The sequence below is a fragment of the Amblyraja radiata genome, chromosome 2 (genome assembly GCF_010909765.2).
Source record: "Amblyraja radiata isolate CabotCenter1 chromosome 2, sAmbRad1.1.pri, whole genome shotgun sequence".
In the NCBI taxonomy this organism is placed as follows: Eukaryota; Metazoa; Chordata; class Chondrichthyes; order Rajiformes; family Rajidae; genus Amblyraja; species Amblyraja radiata.
The window spans coordinates 12,055,956-12,074,491 of record NC_045957.1 but is presented as its reverse complement, the minus strand read 5'-3'; the positions used below and the strand labels follow the sequence as shown (position 1 = coordinate 12,074,491).

At 43.6% G+C, this 18,536-nt stretch overlaps 1 non-coding gene across 1 annotated transcript; it reads left to right on the top strand.

The window, feature by feature from the left end:
• Positions 1-5,457: 5,457 nt before the first annotated feature.
• On the top strand, positions 5,458-5,649 carry LOC116970570. The gene has a single exon (XR_004411189.1). It is a non-coding gene; the product is annotated as a U2 spliceosomal RNA (small nuclear RNA).
• Positions 5,650-18,536: the final 12,887 nt, after the last annotated feature.

Genomic DNA, 18,536 nt, shown 5'->3' with positions numbered 1-18,536 from the left:
AACGTCACCCATTCCTTCTCTCCAGAGATGCTGCCTGTCCCGCTGAGTTACTCCAGCATTTTGTGTCTATGATCTCCACAAGTCATGGATGCCAAGATGCCAAGTGACCGTGACGATTCCTAAATACCATCATGTGCTACAAGCCGAAGTAGGGAACGCTCCTAAAAGCAATACATTTCTGAATTCACATCCATTTTTCACCCTCCTCCTTCCCCCTGTTTCCCTTTCAACGTCACCTATCCATAATCTCCAGATACGTTGCCTGTCCCGCTGAGTTACTCAAGCATTTTCTGTTTATCTGACCAGTAGAACATACAGTTTCATCAGTGGCGTTTGCCCAATTATCTTGTCTCCAAAGTTGTGGCAGGCTTGGCCACTGATACTGGCCTGAATCTTGACAGGATGGAGTTTTTAAAAAAACAGGTTTAAACTGGAGTGTGCATCAATGCTGAAATCTGCACCGGGATCACAGATGGACATGAGATCAGGATTGAGAGTTATTGATCTATGCACATACTTGAAAAGGCCGCTGAGATTCCATGTAAACCCAGCAAGTTTATTGAGTCAGTAGTTGAGTAATACAAATAACAAAGGTCATACATTGGCTTTCTGGTCTATGCTCCACTATCTAATTTAAACAGGGTGTCGTGGCATAAAAGAAACTTGTGCATTTACATAGGATTTTTCACAGCCTCTGGGTTTACCAAAGACTCAGTTAAATACTTTTGACCTGCAGTCACTGTAAAGGTGCACCAACTGGCTTCCGCTCTTCCTGAATTAATTTGTGTAGGAAGGACACGTTGATTTACTCCAGCTTTTTGTGTCTATCCTGAATTAAATTGACAGTTAAGTTCTGGTGGGAGGACATGATCCTGAAGCATTAACTCAGTTTCCCTTTCTGCAAGCGTTCCAGCGTTTACTGTTTTTTTAAATATATTAGTTGTTAAGTTACTGGATTTATAGCTAAAGGGCTGGGTGACTTAATAGCAGACATGACCTCAAATGCCAACCTGACAGTTGTGGAATTTAACTCCAATCATTTAAGTTAAAATGGAACAAAAAAAAAAGCTGCTTTAAAATGGCAGTGTTGTCTTTAAAAAAGCATCTGCTTTTCTAATGTCCTTCAGGAAAGTGAATCTGACATGGTCACCATCTGTCTTGTAGGTGATTCAAGACCCACAAGTTCATTACATTTTTACTGCTCTTTGAAATATTCATGGGTCAATTACACATGGGCAATGTCCATAGCTTGGGCGGCATGATGGCCCAGCGGTATAGTTGCTGCCTTATAGCACTTGCAGTGCCAGAGACTCGGGTTCAATCCCGACTACGGGACCACGGGTGCTGTCTGTACGGAGTTTGTACGTTCTCCCCGTGACCGTGTGGGTCTTCTCCGAGATCTTCGGTTTCCTCCCATACTCCAAAGAGGTACGTGTTTGTAGGTTAATGGGCCTGGTTAAAGTATAAATTGTCCCTAGTGTGTGTAGGGTAGTGATAATGTGCGGGGGATCGCTGGGCCGAAGGGCCTGTTTCTGCGCTGTACCTCTGAACTAAACTAAACTAAAGCTGGTGACCTCTATACCATGTAAATTAATGACTGGAAAAGTGTTATAGAAATTGTCAAGGAAAACCTGATCACGATTTCTGCTCCAGTAACACTAAGAGTAAATTTGTGTGCATATTAGGTAAGCATAGGTAAGATATGACTCGAAAGGTTCACTGAAGATGAACTCAGCATGACCTGCTGAGTTACTCCAGCAGTTTGTGTCTTTCTGTGTGCCCCTCTCATCTTAAAACTATGTCCTCTAGTATTTGATTTTTTTCTTCCTCGAAAAAGATTATGACTATCAGGAACTCTCTAATCCAACCCAAAACAGGCAGACGCACACCGCCACGTATCCTGTTCTCACCCTCACATATCCATCAACTTGCATAGGAGACTGACCTTGTAAAGGTAGATAAAATCATGAGGGGCAGAGGTGAGGTGAATGGTCACAGTCATATCCCCAGGGTAGGGGAGTCTAAAAACTAGATAGATTTAAGGTGAGAGGGCAATGATTTAAAGGGGACCTGAGGAGCATGAGGATGGTGGATACGTGGAAAGAGGTGCCAAAGGAAATGGTAGAGTGGGTACAATTATGTTTAAGAGACATTAGGACGGGTACATGGATGGGAAGGATTTAGAGGGAAGATAGACACAAAATGATAGAGTAACTCAGCGGGACAGGCAGCATCTCTGGAGAGAAGGAATGGGTGACGTTTCAGGTCGAGACCCTTCTTCATACTCAAGGATCATTTATGAACTTTCATTTATTTAGAAACAAAGATTAATTTATGAATAGTAGCTTTTTTGTTGGCATTATCAAGGCTATCTGTCATCCAGTTAACATGGCAGTACCAAGGATTATCAGTAGCTGCTTGTTTTCTTTCCACATGCTTTGATATCCTCATATATTTGTTTCTCAAAGATTATTTGGAAGCAATAGTTACGACAATGGTGTCGCTAATTTTTTCACGTGAAAAATATTCTAAGCCTGCATAACATATTTGTTGATCAGTTTTTCATAGAAAAACTCAAACATATTTTAGACCTTAACCTTTCTTATTTGTGCTTATGCAAATTTTCTACATATTCGTCCAATTACATTTTTTTATAACAAAGTATTAAATCCACAAAACATCCAAATGCCAATCCTATGAATTATTATGAAAGCAGCATTTTATGTTGCTCGTGAAATGATGAAAAACTTGGTTGTTACTTAAAATCAAATACAATTAATTGAACTGAAATTGATTTGGGCTGAAGATAGATTCAAGATGCTGGAGTAACTCAGCGGGACAGGTAGCACCTCTGGAGAGGAATGTGACGTTTCGGGTCGCGACCCTTCTTTTGAACTGTTGTCCAGATTGTGATGTCCTTGCAAACCTTACTTCTTTCAATCTTCATTTTATTTATTTTTTTGCAGCTGCATGCACACTAAACCCTTGTGACTGTAAATATGAAAATGAAAGAGGGCTTCATTCTTGTGGGGGGAGCCAAAAACAACTCTGATTAGTTCTGCTTGGTTTAGTCAATCTTCTGAACTGTTGAAATTAATGACATGGAAATTACAGCCACAGATTAGAGAGCAGTCATTGTCTTTCTCAGTGCATGTCCAGCTTCAATTGGCTATTGTCTAAAAATGGTATCCCTCACTCCCTTTCAGTTAGTGACATTCGTGTCAACTATTAACCACAAAAATATCGTGAAGTCACATGAGATAGCAGCAATTCATTTGAGTACGCGGAGCAAACTTCAGTAACCTGACAGGCCATAGTACAATTTTACTTCGGAGTCACGTGAGTGACTACGTGAAGAACCCGCTCAGTGCGCAGGTGCGGCATTACGCCAGCAGTGCAACAGCGGCAGCGGGAGTTACGCTGTCCCGCAACAGAGAAACGGACCATCAGGTGAGTATCCTGAGGTCGGGTTTCTTTTACAGGGGAGCCCCTTTTTCTGCTTGTGTTTTACAGGCAGAGAAAAAGGCTCTGGAACAAAACTGTCCCCCGTTCGAGGAGGAACGTTTCCCGTCGGGGGGAAGGGGGGCAGCAACAGGCGGTAGGAGCGACCCGGTGTTCCGCAATTCCCCGACACCGTGCCGAGGCCAGCCCGATAGCGGGCTGGATGTATAGCCACCCGAAGAGGCATCCGGCAGGTGTTCCCGATTTGGGACGGGACGTCTCTCCACCCGCACGGGGGGAGAGAGTGCCGCCTGAGCCGCTGGAGCGGCTCTCGGAGCAGGTGCCTGCGAGACGCGCTGCTTGAGGGGCGCTCTCGCTAATACAAGGCACAAAAGCTCCAGAAGAAGGCGGTAGGAACATTTACCGGGCGTTCCGCTATCCCCACGCCGCGCCGAAGCCAGTCCCGCTAGTGCCTGAGCTGCGGGCTGGATGTTCAGCCATCCGAAGAGGCATCCGGCCGGTGGCTTCCGACTTGTCGGAGGGAACGTCTCTCCACCCGCATGGGAGAGAGACAGCCGCCTGAGCCGCTGGAGCGGCTCCTGGAGCAGGAGCTCCTGCGAGACACGCTACGTGAGGGGCAGTCTCGCTGGAGGGTTCAGGCATACCCTCCACAGTGCCTAGGCACTGCCCATCGCTTCCTCCTTAGTGTGGTTAGCTTTGGGGTGACCAGTGGCTGGGCTGGTCATGAAGAGGGGTCACTGGCTGAACAATATCGGGAGTATGCTTGAGGTACAGGATCAGGAAGAGCTGCTGGGTGTGGCCGCTATGTGGCTCCACCACTAGCGAGATGGCTTTTCAGTCTCAACTGATGGCCAGCTTACTACCTGTCTTTTCCAAAAAACCTCTCCAAGACAGGTAGCCATGAGGCGTTGGTTTTATCACGCCTCCCCTAAATTGCATTTACTCAAAGTGCCCGCCATTATTGGGGGATACATTGAGCAGCGCATTTAACCTAAATATTTTTTAAATGCATTTGGTACCCTGACGTCGGCTATCATGTCCACCTGCTCATTCCAGAAGGGCAGGGTAGTATGGCAAAACACCTGACCCTACTGTTCAACGGTATACCTCATAACTTCTGAAATGAACTCACAAACCTGCCCTCAATCTATGAAATTAACAGGACTATGAGAACGCCGACCTCACAAGCACAGATCCTGCTACCTGGCACTTACCAAACCAGTCCTAAAAAAACTGGACGAAGTGTTCAAACTATTCGGCACAAGAGGGCAGAGTCTGGAATGAGCACCACACTAAACCAGACAGCAGTACCTCTACGTGTCCACCAGGGGCGCCTACCTCATGGTACTGGTGAAAGCTCGGGGCCTGCATGCCAAACCCGTAGCATTTTAGGCCACGGCCCAGAGCAGGCCCCAGAGGAAAATGCGCCACCCCCCAACAAACATCGTCCCTACAAGAACAAGGAACCAGAAACCGAAGAAAACAACAATGAAGACAGATAAGTATGGTTCCTACCATCACATAAAGGTTAAGGGTTGTACTAACAAGGGGTGGATGAATCACGCCTGGTTAGGAAGCTATCACTCTTGGTGGTTATATACCAAAAAATAAATACAAGGGGAATAGAATTAATATCTTGCCACCAATTCAGCAAGCACCCCAAGTGGTCTACCCTCCCACGATGGTGAATGTCGCACCATCGTTGATAAACCACTTGAGTATTTCACCAGGTATACCCATTCATGGGATTTGTAACTACTACCATGGATCCAAGGATACTTTATGGTAGACATCGACCTTGAAGATGCACACTATTCAGTACCTTCTCATATAAGTTTCGGATACCGCAATTACCTGGATGGAGTAACCATGATGAGCGTTGCGGCATTTAAGTCAAAGTTATCCAGAATCAACTAGCCCTGACACTTAGAAACATTCCGTCATGGCATGTCTATATATTAACGACAAACTATCCTTGGATACAGCTTTAGCTGCATCGCTTCTCGGCCTTTTGGCTAAGATCAAGTGTAGTATCTGTTCTTATCAGTTTAATAATCTGATACGTCCCTTATCTAGGGACCATATATTAAATTGAATTTTGGAACAGGGAGATGGAATAGGGGCTTGCTCCGTCCACTCCACGCATCGACCCAGTATTGCAGTGCCTCTGGGAACGGTGCACAAAATATATATCCAGATATTTACGTTGACCATCCACAACGTAGTTATCTGGTATTCATTAAGACTATCAGTCATGGTGCATTAACCACCAATCAACTACGTGGCAAAGTAATTGGGATATAGCAGCATTACCAGCTACTGAACTTTGTACCTTTCCTATGAGCTGAGATACTAGTGTTCAAAACTATCTCCATACCTGTAATATGGGGGCAAATGGATTAATCTGTAGTGTTATCATGGAATTTATCGGCAGGAAGGATTATGGTTGTACACTTCCACCTGTTTTGAGTAACATCTTATGTGTCCTGATGTGTTACTGAGCTTGTAATACTTAATGCCAATATGAATTGACTTAAACATATTATATATTAACTTACTTAATTCTAGTGAAGCATTTGCTCAGTAATCCACCAAATTTGCATGTTCGTTTATAAGATAACAACATCAGTGGTGGCATATGACAAACCACTTGGGCGGAGAACATCGATATTAGGTGACAATTTATTAACAATTGCAAACCGTATGTCGTCAAACATGTTTGACCATCAGTAACTCACCTATCAGGTGAGCTAAATACTGTAAACATACATTTAAACCAAAAATATTTGCTGAAATCACTAAGCAATATGGACACCAGATATCGATTCCTTATATCCAATTAAATCACCACGTACTAACTTACGTCACATGAAACCAATCTCAAGGCAGCGGCAATGGAGACATTCCCGCGTATTGAGGGGTGGGGGGAACCTAATCTCTATGTTTTCCTTTCCTTCTACCTCTTCAATAGGTACTACGGCTTCATCAGTTGGGTACTACGCAAATTACAGTGGACCAAGTCCACAAGCATGGTTCCCAGTGATCCTCGACATGGTCATTAAAAGAATTGCAGAATTGGGAAGACCATTGCTGTGCTTGGATCAGGAGCACTATCAACCTGATGACAGCATTCCGTCGCATATCCTAGGGAACATACCTGAGGAGCATCAAGAAATGGTACACTGTTTTCCAAAACAGGAATTACACATTCAACTATAACAAAAAACTGTACTGGAGCTCCTGGCAGGTCTTCACCACAATGAAGGACATGTTCTGTCAGCCTACTCAACTTGGGTACCGCTCACTGGTGATCAGATACAGGCGAGGTATATCAATCCATTCCCCAGAAATAGGTACACCCAAATTGGGATGTCAGTGAAATCCTGACATACCTTAGGGGATGATCACCAGCCAGGTCACTCACCCTGGAACAGCCTACCCTGAAGATGGACATGCTGGTGGCCTTACATCAACACAAAGAGCCAGCTCTCCCATCTACTGCGATGGGACAACATGGTTATAACACCAGATAGTGTCACATGCCCATTCAAGGGTTGGCCAAACAGAACAGACCAGGAACATCAGGTCCAGTCATGAAATTCCGGGCATACCCACCTGAACCACGTTTTATGTGTCATGACCCACTTAGAGATCGACACAATAAGGAATACCGAGGGAGAGGAAAAAGCCTTATGGGTCAGCCACAGGAAACCTCATGGTCGGGTGACGAGCTAAACTATCTCTAGTGGCTCAAGCAGGTACTGGGAGTTGCTGGAGTAAATACTAACGTGTATAAAATCTTATTCCACCAGGACAGCTTCCACGTCAGTAACTAAGAGGATGGACGAGCCTATGGACCACATCCTGGCTACTGCAGGGTGGTCTAGGGAGTATACGTTCCAAACTTTTATAACAAACCACTGACAGAACCTGTATCGTTTGCAGAAAAAGAATCTGCAAAAAATATATAATTTAAGCCCGGGGGAGCAATTGGTCTTGTTGTTGTTAATAACACCATTATTGTTTTTACAAACAGATTCATGGTTGATTACGATAACATACTTCCTCCCTCGAATGACTTCGGCAGCGAGTGAAGTATGAACTGTTACACGGTTTGAAATCACAGAGCTTTGAAGTCTTCACGTAGTCACTCACGTGACTCCGAAGTAAAATAGTAAGATTAAACGAGAACTTACCAGTTTGAAGTTTGATCTGTATTTTATGAGGAGTTACGATGAGGGATTACGTGCCCTCCGCTCCCACCCTCATTATATGGATCAAACTAATAAATTGATGTCTCCTTATCTTTACTATGTTTACTTCAAATAACTGTGTCTATCTGTGATTCCACACCGCTGCTTGGAAGTATGCCGCGCCTGCGCACTGAGCGGGTTCTTCACGTAATCCCTCATCGTAACTCCTCATAAAATACAGATCAAACTTCAAACTGGTAAGTTCTCGTTTAATCTTACTATTTTGATGCGTCAGTTGTCTTGTTTTATTGATTTACAGTTACATTTATCCTATAATAATAATAATAATAATAATGGATGGGATTTATATAGCGCCTTTCTAATACTCAAGGCGCTTTACATCGCATTATTCATTCACTTCTCAGTCACACTCGGGGGTGGTAAGCTACTTCTGTAGCCACAGCTGCCCTGGGGCAGACTGACGGAAGCGTGGCTGCCAATCTGCGTCTACGGCCCCTCCGACCACCACCAGTCACTCACACACATTCACACACAGGCAAAGGTGGGTGAAGTGTCTTGCCCAAGGACACAACGACAGTATGCACTCCAAGCGGGATTCGAACCGGCTACCTTCCGGTTGCCAGCCGAACACTTAGCCCATTGTGCCATCCGTCGTCCCTATAACTATCAATACATTAATGGAACAAACATAAGGGGCCAGCTAAATACAGATACATCTCTGCTTAGAATAATACAATCATATCGCTGAATCTTCATACAACTTGTTCCTCACCCGCTACCTTCCGAATAGAGGGATATGGATCATGTACAGGCAGATGAGATCTGTTTAACTAAGCACAACATTGTGCAAAGGGCCCATTCTTATTCTGTACTGTTCTATGTTCTAAATGCCAGGATAATCAATTTCACGTACAAACTGCCTGCACATTTAGACCAGTGAGGAACATTGTTACGTGTGCTTTGCAGATTTTGGTTCTCTAATCACTGTGGTAAGACCATTTATTCAATACAAACATGCATTAAGTTTATGTTAGTTGACAATAAGCTGGGCGGCACGGTGGTGCAATGGTAGAGCTACTGCCTTACAGCGCCAGAGACCCGGCTTTGATCCTGACAATGGATGCTGTCTGTATGGAGTTTGTACATTCTCCCAGTAACTTGGGTGGGTTTTCTCCGAGATCTTCGATTTCCTCCCACACGCTACTGACATACAGGTTTTTAGGTTAATTGGCTTGGTATAAAATGTTAAATTGTTCCTAGTATGTTAGTCTGCAGTGCCCATCTTCCGACGTGTTAATTCCAAAACAATAGGCTGAGGTAGAGAAATAAAAGAAAATGCAGGAAACCCTTAGAAGGTCAGGCAGCATCCGTGGAAAAGGAAACGGATATTGAAGACCATTCATTCAAATTCACATCCCCAGCATCAACATTTCTTTTGAGTTTCATCAACAATTGAGTGAGACACAATTTACTTTCATTGCATAGCTGGTGTAAGGTCTGGCAAAAGAAGCATGTCTGCCTGTTATAAGCCGTCTTCCTTGAAGAAAAGACGGGAGAAAAGGTAGAAATTGCCTCTGTGTGCCACCAAGGGAGGTAACATAAGTAAACGGAGAATGGAGTTTGTGATATCAGGTGCACACACCATGCCACTAAACTCCATGTCGGGTTTTATTGAGGTGTTTGCACGGAAACCAGTGAGAAGGAATACCTGCACATGACGGCACGCATCCAGGGGAAGGCAGTCGTGACGGACATGGAAGGCAAGCATTTTCCTCAAGGCCTCTTCTTGTGCTGTACTGCCCTATGTTCTAAAAAAGCAAGTACATGAGCCATGTTTCCACCATCAGAAACCAAGGTGTGCATTGATGTTGAAGCAGGGTCAATGGGCCACAGAGTGGGTGCAAGTTCGGGCGGCACAGTGGTAGAGTTGCTGCCTTACAGCGCTTGCAGTACCGGAGGCCCAGGTTCAATCCTGACTACGGGTGCTGTCTATACGGAGTTTGTACATTCTCACTGTGACCGCGTGGGTTTTCTTCAGGTGCATTAATTTCGATACCATACAATATGATACGATAGAACTTTATTTATCCCAGGAGGGAAATTTATCTGCCAACAGTCATAAAAACACAAATTACATGGAACATAAAATTAAAGTGACGAGTGGAAAGGCTCGGGGATGTGCAAATATTGGGGGGGGGGGGGGGGGGGGGGGTTGGTCCTACCCCACGACAGAAGGGGGAGGAGTGTACATTTCAATAGCCACAGGGAAGAAGGATCTCCTGTGGCATTCTGTCCTGCATCTTGGAACAATTAGCTGTCCTAATTTGTACAATGTACTTCACAAGATGTAGGTAACGCTCTTCCTTTGCCTGAGGCCTGACCTACTCTGCGAGGTGTGGTCTTGCTGATGTGCTGGCATCTTCTGGCAAAGATGCTGCCTTTTTTTTTGAGCTCGTGTTCTTCAACCCTGACAGTGCTGCCCTCCTCCGATCTACATGCCAAAACATGACAGCTTTTAACATTGAATCAAATAAATATCAGGACACATGAGGAGCCTATGGACCCAAGATAGACACAAAATGCTGGAGTAACTCAGCGGGACAGGCAGCATCTCTGGAGAGAAGGAATGGGTGACGTTTCGGGTCGAGACCCTTCTTCAGAGTCTATAGACCCATAGGATTCTTCAGAGTCTATCGACACATTGGATTTATGCCAACACCGACTGCAACTGTTCTACCTGTACCAGTTCTGCACTCTTTCCCCAGGGCCTAGCAAATTCTCACATCCAATTTGGTTGGGGTTGATTCTGATTCATCATCACTGCTAGCAATCAATTCTAGGTCACTGAATTTAAAGAAATAATCCTCACGTTCCTCCTTGTCTCCTTTGGTCAAAATGTTAAATCTATGTCCCCCTAGTCCTTAAACCCTCAACTGATGGGAACAGCTTTTCTCCATCCACACAACCTAAATTCAACTTTGGCCAGTCTCGCAGTGAGTTGTAGAGTCTCGCAGCCTCCCTGGCCCACCATACAGTACATGGCGACCTTTGTTTGTTCATCTGCTCTCATTCCATCTGTCTGCTCTATGCCTTGTCTTCTTAAACATGGTAACTGTATCTAGCTCCACCACCTCCTCTGACAATGAGTTCCAGATATCAACTCTGTGCAAAATAGTTTCCCTCCCCCCACATTAAACCAACGCCCTTCTGGTTTCTGATATCCCTATCATGAGAAAACCATTCAGATTATCTATCCTATCTGTCACCCCTTAGCCTCCTTTCACGCCAGTAAAACCAGCCCAGCCTATCCAATCTCACCCCAATCCACCAATTCCCCCAATATCTTAGTGAAACTCCCCAGCACTCTCACCATCCTTAATATGATGAATAGAACTGCACACAGTTCTGCAAGTGCAGCCTATCCAGTGTTTTATAAAGATGTAACGTTATAATATAATGTCCACGTTTTATATTCTATGCCCTGCCTCACTATCCTACTTGTGTTGCCACTTTCAGGGGACAATGGGCTTGAACCTCAAGGTTTTGCCGTTCATCAACAAGTGTAGTTCATAGCAACAAACCAGTTTTGTTGGTTACCCCTTTAAGCTACTACATGCCTATACAAGTAACATATTATTTTTAGACTCCGAAATGGGTAGCTCCATGTGACTGCAGCTCTCTTTACTTTAGTTTAGTTTAGTGATCCAGCAGGGAAACAGAACATTCGGCTCACCGACTCTGTGCCAACCAGCGATCGCTCCATACACTAGCACTATCCGACACGCTAGGCACAATTTACAAATTTTACCCAAGCCAATTATCCTACAAACCTGTGCGTATTTGGAGTGTGGGAGGAAACCGGAACACTCGGAGAAACCCAAGTAGGTCACAGGGAGAACGTACAAACTCAGTACAGACAGCACCCGTAGTCCGGATCGAACCGGGGTCTCTGATGCTGCAATTGTGCTGCCCTAACTGGTTTAACATAACCTCATAACCGCCCCCTAATTGTGCAAATTATGCAAATGTTATTCTTGCTGGAAACTCCGTATTTGTCAGCTGTCCTCTCAGCAGATGGACACAAGCCTTGCTCGACCATCAGCTGGGTTTTCATTTGAGCTCGTACTGCAGTCACTATCTTCACAAGTTCACAAGTTAGAGGAGTAGAATGAGGCCATTCGGCCCATCGAGTCCACTCCGCCATCAATCATGGCTGATCTCTGCCTCCTAATCCCATTTTCCCCGCCTTCTTCCCATAACCCTTGACACCCATTATAATCAAGAATTTGTCTATCTCTGCCTTAAAAACATCCACTGACTTGGCCTCCGCAGCATTCTGTGGCAATGAGTTCCACAGATTCACCACCCTCTAACTCAAGAAATTCCTCCTCATCTCCTTCCTAAAGGAACGTCCTTGTATTCTGAGGCTATGACCTCTGGTTATTATTGTAGGAGACTTTGTAGAGGATGTGGAGCAGCAAACATTCCAAAGATATGCAAATTGACCATTGCACATTGCCCTGGCGAGTGCTAGTTACATAAGATCGGAAGCTCATGTGATAAGAGCAGAATTACGCCATTCCACCCATCAAGTCTACTCTGCCATTCAATCATGACTGATCTATCTCTCCCTCCTAATCCATTCTCCTGTCTGCTCCTCATAACCCCTGACACCCGTACTAATCACAAATCTATCTATCTCTGCCTTAAAAACATCCATTGACTTGGCCTCCACCGCCTTCTGTGGCAATGAATTCTACAGATTCACCACCCACTGACTAAAGAAATTCCTCCTCATCTCCTTCCTAAAGGAACATCCTTTAATTCTGAGGCTCTGCCCTCTGGTGCTAGACTCTCCCACTAGAGGAAATATCCTGTCCACATCCACTCCAGGCCTCTCACTATTCGGTAAGTTTCAATGAGGTCCCCCCACATCCCTCTAAACCCCAGCGCGTGGAGGTCCAGTGTCATCAAATGCTCATTGTGTGTTAATCCACTCATTCCTGGGTATGATACTGCAGAATAAAAAGTTTCTGAAGCAAATTGATGGGAATATGGAAAATTTATGTTATAGTGAAAATTATTGGGGAGTAAGATTACTCCATATGCTGGGATAGATCTGATAGATCAAAATAGCCTCCTCTTATGTGGTAAGGTAATGTGGAAATGGGAGCAAATATGCCCTTAAGAGATGTTGATTAACCAATAAATATTGAAACCAAGCTGTGGGACTTTTATAATGAACATAATCAAAGTTCTGGAAACACTCAGAAGGTTAGTTCTGATGAGGAGTATTTGACCTATGCACTGGCCTGTGAATATGAAATGTATTTATTTTCCAGCAGTTTATGGTTTTATTTCAGATTTGCAGCTTTTTTGATTTTCATTTGTGAGGTTTTTATGTCCACCCACAATAGCGGTTGTAATCTCAATTTAATATCGCAGCTAAAAGCCGGCTTTCACAACAGTGAGATGCTGGCACGTCAAATTTGACTGTCAGTCCATATGGAGATCTGACCCCCACAGCCTTTGAACTCATATGTGAGACTGATGCCACTGAGATCACAAACACCAAGTTAAAGGTTTACAAACCAGTTAATGTTAAATTGAATGACATACGCAGTTCACTGAAGACACAGTCAATTTTAAACGGTACTTTTGCAGATATTGTGTTTTTTTCTCTTTAGTTGCTTTTCCAACCTATTGAGCAGCAACGCTGCAAGGGTAAAACCACGGATGGAACACCTAGCTTTCAGAGCAAGCAATATGTCATAACTTTTCAATATTCTTCTCATAAGCTGCAATTCCTGAATCCAATGAATACAAATTAGTTCAGATACTCGTGATTCCTTTTTGATACAGTTTTAGATGGAATTCGATGCATATTGATCATTTCAGCTTGGAAGTAGAAATGTCAATAATCTGGGACAATGTGAGTGCTAATCCTAACGCAGAGCTCTCCACTCAAAACTCGTTTCCCAGTTCCTCCCCCATACTTTTTTGATATTGTTCTTCTTAACTGGCCATTGCTGCTTAATTACGGTGATTCATTGCATATCCAGAACGTTGCTTCAGTCAAGTCTTCAATTTTACTCGGAATATGTGGGAGTGTAATAATAATAATAATGGATGGGATTTATATAGCGCCTTTCTAATACTCAAGGCGCTTTACATCGCATTATTCATTCACTCCTCAGTCACACTCGTTGGTGGTAAGCTACTTCTGTAACCACAGCTGCCCTGGGGCAGACTGACGGAAGCGTGGCAGCCAATCTGCGCCTACGGCCCCTCCTACCACCACCAATCACTCACACACATTCACACACAGGCAAAGGTGGGTGAAGTGTCTTGCCCAAGGACACAACGACAGTATGCCCTCCAAGCGGGATTCGAACCGGCTACCTTCCGGTTGCCAGCCGAACACTTAGCCCATTGTGCCATCTGTCGTCCCGAAAGTGTAGAACGTCAATCTGCAATCAAATCAGGCAGTTTAGTTTAGTTTAGACACAAAACGCTGGAGTAACTCAGCGGAACAGGCAGCATCTCTGGATAGAAGGAATGGGAGACATATCGGGTCGAGACCCTTCTTCAGAGTAAGAATCAGGGGAGAGGGAGACAGATAAGCAAGTCGGAAGAAGGGCCTTGACCCAAAACATCACCCATTCCTCCTCTCCAGAGATGCTGCTTGTCCCGCTGAGTTACTCCAGCATTTTGTGTCCATCTTTGGTGTAAACCAGCATCTGCAGTTCCTTCCTACACGTGTTGTCTGCTGCACTGCAAAGCCTCCTCAAGGTAGACCTACTTCGAAGAAGTTCTCCTCTCTCCGACGAGAGTTCTGCAACATCCTCTCTCGCTGCTCCCCTTCCTTATCTCTGTGTCTCCCTCCCCACTGACTCTCAGTCTGAAGAGGTGTCTTGACCCGAAACATCACCCCAGAGATGCTGCCTGTCCCACTGAGTTACTCCAACATTCTGTGTCTATCTTTGGTGTAAACCAGCATCTGCAGTTTCTTCCTACACAAAGTTTAGTGTAGAGATTAGAGATGCAGAGGGTAACAGGCCTTTCAACCCACCGAGTACACTCCGACCAGCAATCACCCGTATGCTGGGTCTATCCTGCACACTAGGGACAATTTACAGAAGCCAATTAACCTGCAAACCTGCACATAGATACATAGAAACATAGAAAATCGGTGCAGGAGTAGGCTATTCGGCCCTTCGAGCCTGCACCGCCATTCAATATGATCATGGCTGATCATCCAACTCAGTATCCTGTACCTGCCTTCTCTCCATACCCCTTGATCCCTTCAGCCACAAGGGCCACATCTAACTCCCTCTTAAATATAGCCAATGAACTGGCCTCAACTACCTTCTGTGGCAGAGAATTCCAGAGATTCACCACTCTCTGTGTGAAAAATGTTTTCCTCATCTCGGTCCTAAAAGACTTCCCCCTTATCCTTAAACTGTGACCCCTTGTTCTGGGCTTCCCCAACATCGGGAACAAACTTCCTGCATCTAGCCTGTCCAACCCCTTAAGAATTTTGTAAGTTTCTATAAGATCCCCCCTCAATCTTCTAAATTCTAGCGAGTACAAACCGAGTCTATCCAGTCTTTCTTCGTATGCACCTTTGGAATGTGGGAGGAAACCCAAAGAAAACCCACAGAGTCACAGGGAGAATGTAGTACAAACTCCATACTGAAAGCATCTGCAGTCAGGATCGAATTTATCTATCATGCACTGTTGTTAGTTTGATTATTTTATTGTCACCCTTACCATAGAGTTATGAAGGGTGTGGGTTTACATCCCATTAAGTAAACAAAAAGATATATTCCAGGCTGATATCATGTGCACCATTATCAGAACATCGTTCTTTGGAAGAGATGTTGACTTTATGGTCCAGTTGCTGATTCATGGACACTATATGAAACTAGCTGAGAAAACGTAGGAAGTTCCCTGGTGACCAGGTTCTATATTCAACCAGTACGAAATTAATAAATATTTATCTAATCGCTGTACACCAAATAGATTGTAAGGTCATAATAATCATATGGTTATAGGTCATAAGTGTTAGGAGTAGTATTAGGCCATTCGGCCCATCAAGTCTACTCCGCCATTCAATCATGTCTGACCTATCTCTCCCTCCTAACTCCATTCTCCTGCCTTCTCCCCATAACCTCTAACATCCATGCTAATCAAGTATCTATCTATCTCTACCTGAAAAATGTCCATTGACTTGGCCTCTACAGCCTTCTGTGGCAAAGAATTCTACAGATTCACCACCCTCTAACTAAAGAAATTCCTCCTTTTTTTTTTAACCAAAAATAATTTGAATCAATTCTTTACAAGAGTAATATTTGCAATACAAAACTACCCACTGCCATAGCACAAAGTAAAACAAATATTGTTAAAGGGACGTGCGTTTATTCAGACTCTCCCACTAGTGGAAACATCCTCTCCACATCCACTCTATCCAAGCCTTATATGATGCATCGTATAAATTAATCTTTCTCCTTATCACTTTACTTTGTGAGTTAGTTCCCTAAACTGCATGTGGACAATGTATGTGTCAGGGAGAGCTACTAAATGAATGCCACCATAAAAGATATTTTATTCTCAAGTCAAGGATATAAAATAATCTATGACAGTATTGCAACAGAATCTCTTTTCATGTTTCACTTCCGGATTTTTTTGCAAACTATCCCTTTTTTTCAGACATAGGATTTTGAAAATGAGAAAGCCATTTAATTGAGTTTGATCTGAACCGAATCCTCCCATATGAGTTTTACGATACGATACCATACAGAAGTAGGAGGAGTTGTACAGTTTGATAGCCACAGGTTTTGATACCAAATGTAGTTTCCCACCTGCTATGCTGCCTAATCTCAGCTACATCAAACCAGAATGCAAACTGAACCTTTTGGGTTGAACTATGGACTATTTGATGGCAATAATTAATCCAAACAAAACTGGGGAACAATCCACATACATCACTGGCCTCGTCTCATCCTGAAAAAACACATAACATTTTAACCTTAGAGGACTCAACTTTGACTACACTGCAGAAACGCTTTTTCAGAGGTTTACGTTGAGAAGTCTGGAAAGTTTGCCATTTTACCTCATGTATAAACAATTCAGTCCAAAACCAAGTTGTGACCCTAAAGCAGGAAATCCAGTATTGATCTTCAATGTACTTTAAATCAACAATTTTATTACATTAAAAAAAACTTCCAGTCTCCCTCTTATCTCGTGTTCCCTCCTTGAGAGTCCCAAAATGACTTACTGGAAAACTAAGACTGATATTAGTTGATGATTGGTATAGATGAGCCTGTTTAAATAATAGAAGAATGAGGGGGGGGGGACCGCATTGAAACATGCAGAATAGTGAAAGGCTTGGATAGAGTGGATGTGGTGAGGGTGTTTCCACTAGTGGGAGAGTCTAGGACTAGAGGTCAGAGCCTCGAGTTGAAGGACGTTCTTTTAGGAAGGAGATGGGGAGGAATTTCTTTAGTCAGAGGCTGGTGAATAGGTGGAATTCTTTACCACAGAAGGCTGAGGAGGCCAAGTCAGTGGACATTTTTAAGGCAGAGATAGATAGATTCTTGATTAGTACGGGTGTCAGAGGTTATGGGGAGAAGGCAGGAGAATGGGGTTAGGAGAGATAGATCAGCCATGATTGAAAGGCAGAGTAGACTTGATGGGCCGAATGGCCTAATTCTACTCCAATCACTTATGACCGTAGAGACAGACACACGAGACTGCAGGTGCTGGAATCTTGAGCAAAATGTTGGAGGAACTCAGCGGATCAGGAGCATCTGAGGAGGGAAGGGACAGACAATGTTTGAGGTTGGAAACTGTCTTCAGACTCACATTCAAATAATAGGGCTTATTTCTTTGCTTTGTAGCAAATGTCATAAGATCATGTGATAGTAGTATTGGGCCATTCAGCCCATCAAGTCTACTTCGCCATTCAATCACGGCTGATCTATCTCTCCCTTCTAAACCCATTCTCCTGCCTTCTCCCCAAAACCTCCGACACCCTTCCAAAATCCTACCACTCGGTAGTGTTACAGTTTCTGTCATAATGTGAGAGTCATTACAATCTGGAGAAGAGTCTCGACCCGAAACATCACCCATTCCTTCTCTCCAGAGATGCTGCCTGAGTTACTCCAGCTTTTTGTGACTGTAGAATATGTGTCCCCAACATATCAATGCAGAAGTACTTGGGTGGAACCAGCTATCAAATCCACAGTCCAGGCTAAAAAGTGTAGGTCTGTTAAAAATATTGCTTCAAAGATTAAGACGTCAGGAATCAAGAGTCTTCTGTTGCTCCTGCAAACTGCAAAGCCTTGCTATTTTTGCGCTTCCACTAATGTTACTAACTGTGTAGTAATATGTCTGAGCAGCATGGCTCCTATTAATCACAGGCAATGGATTATACCAGCATGTTTTACAGTATTCAGGATCATTAACCTAAATCCTTTGTAATATTTCTGCAAAAATTAAAAATTAAAGGAAACATTATGGTTCACAGTCACTTGATTTCAGTTGGAGGGAGTGCAGCAGAATTATTTTTTTAAATTGGCTCCTGACCACAAGATTGAGTAAATATATTTGTTTTAATCTTAAACACATGGGTGCAGTTAACTATTCAGAATGCCCAATTTTAAGCTATATTTGTGCTCAAGATATGTTTACTAGCATGCTTCTAATAGTATTCTAATAAAAAACTCTAATAATATTACAAGACTCTGGAGATTTCAGACTGAAATGTTGCTCTGCAAATTTCAGTAGCTTTTTTGGAAGTTTGAAAGAAAAAAATCAGTTCTATTTATGCGCTGGGAGGTTGCAACAAAGAAAATA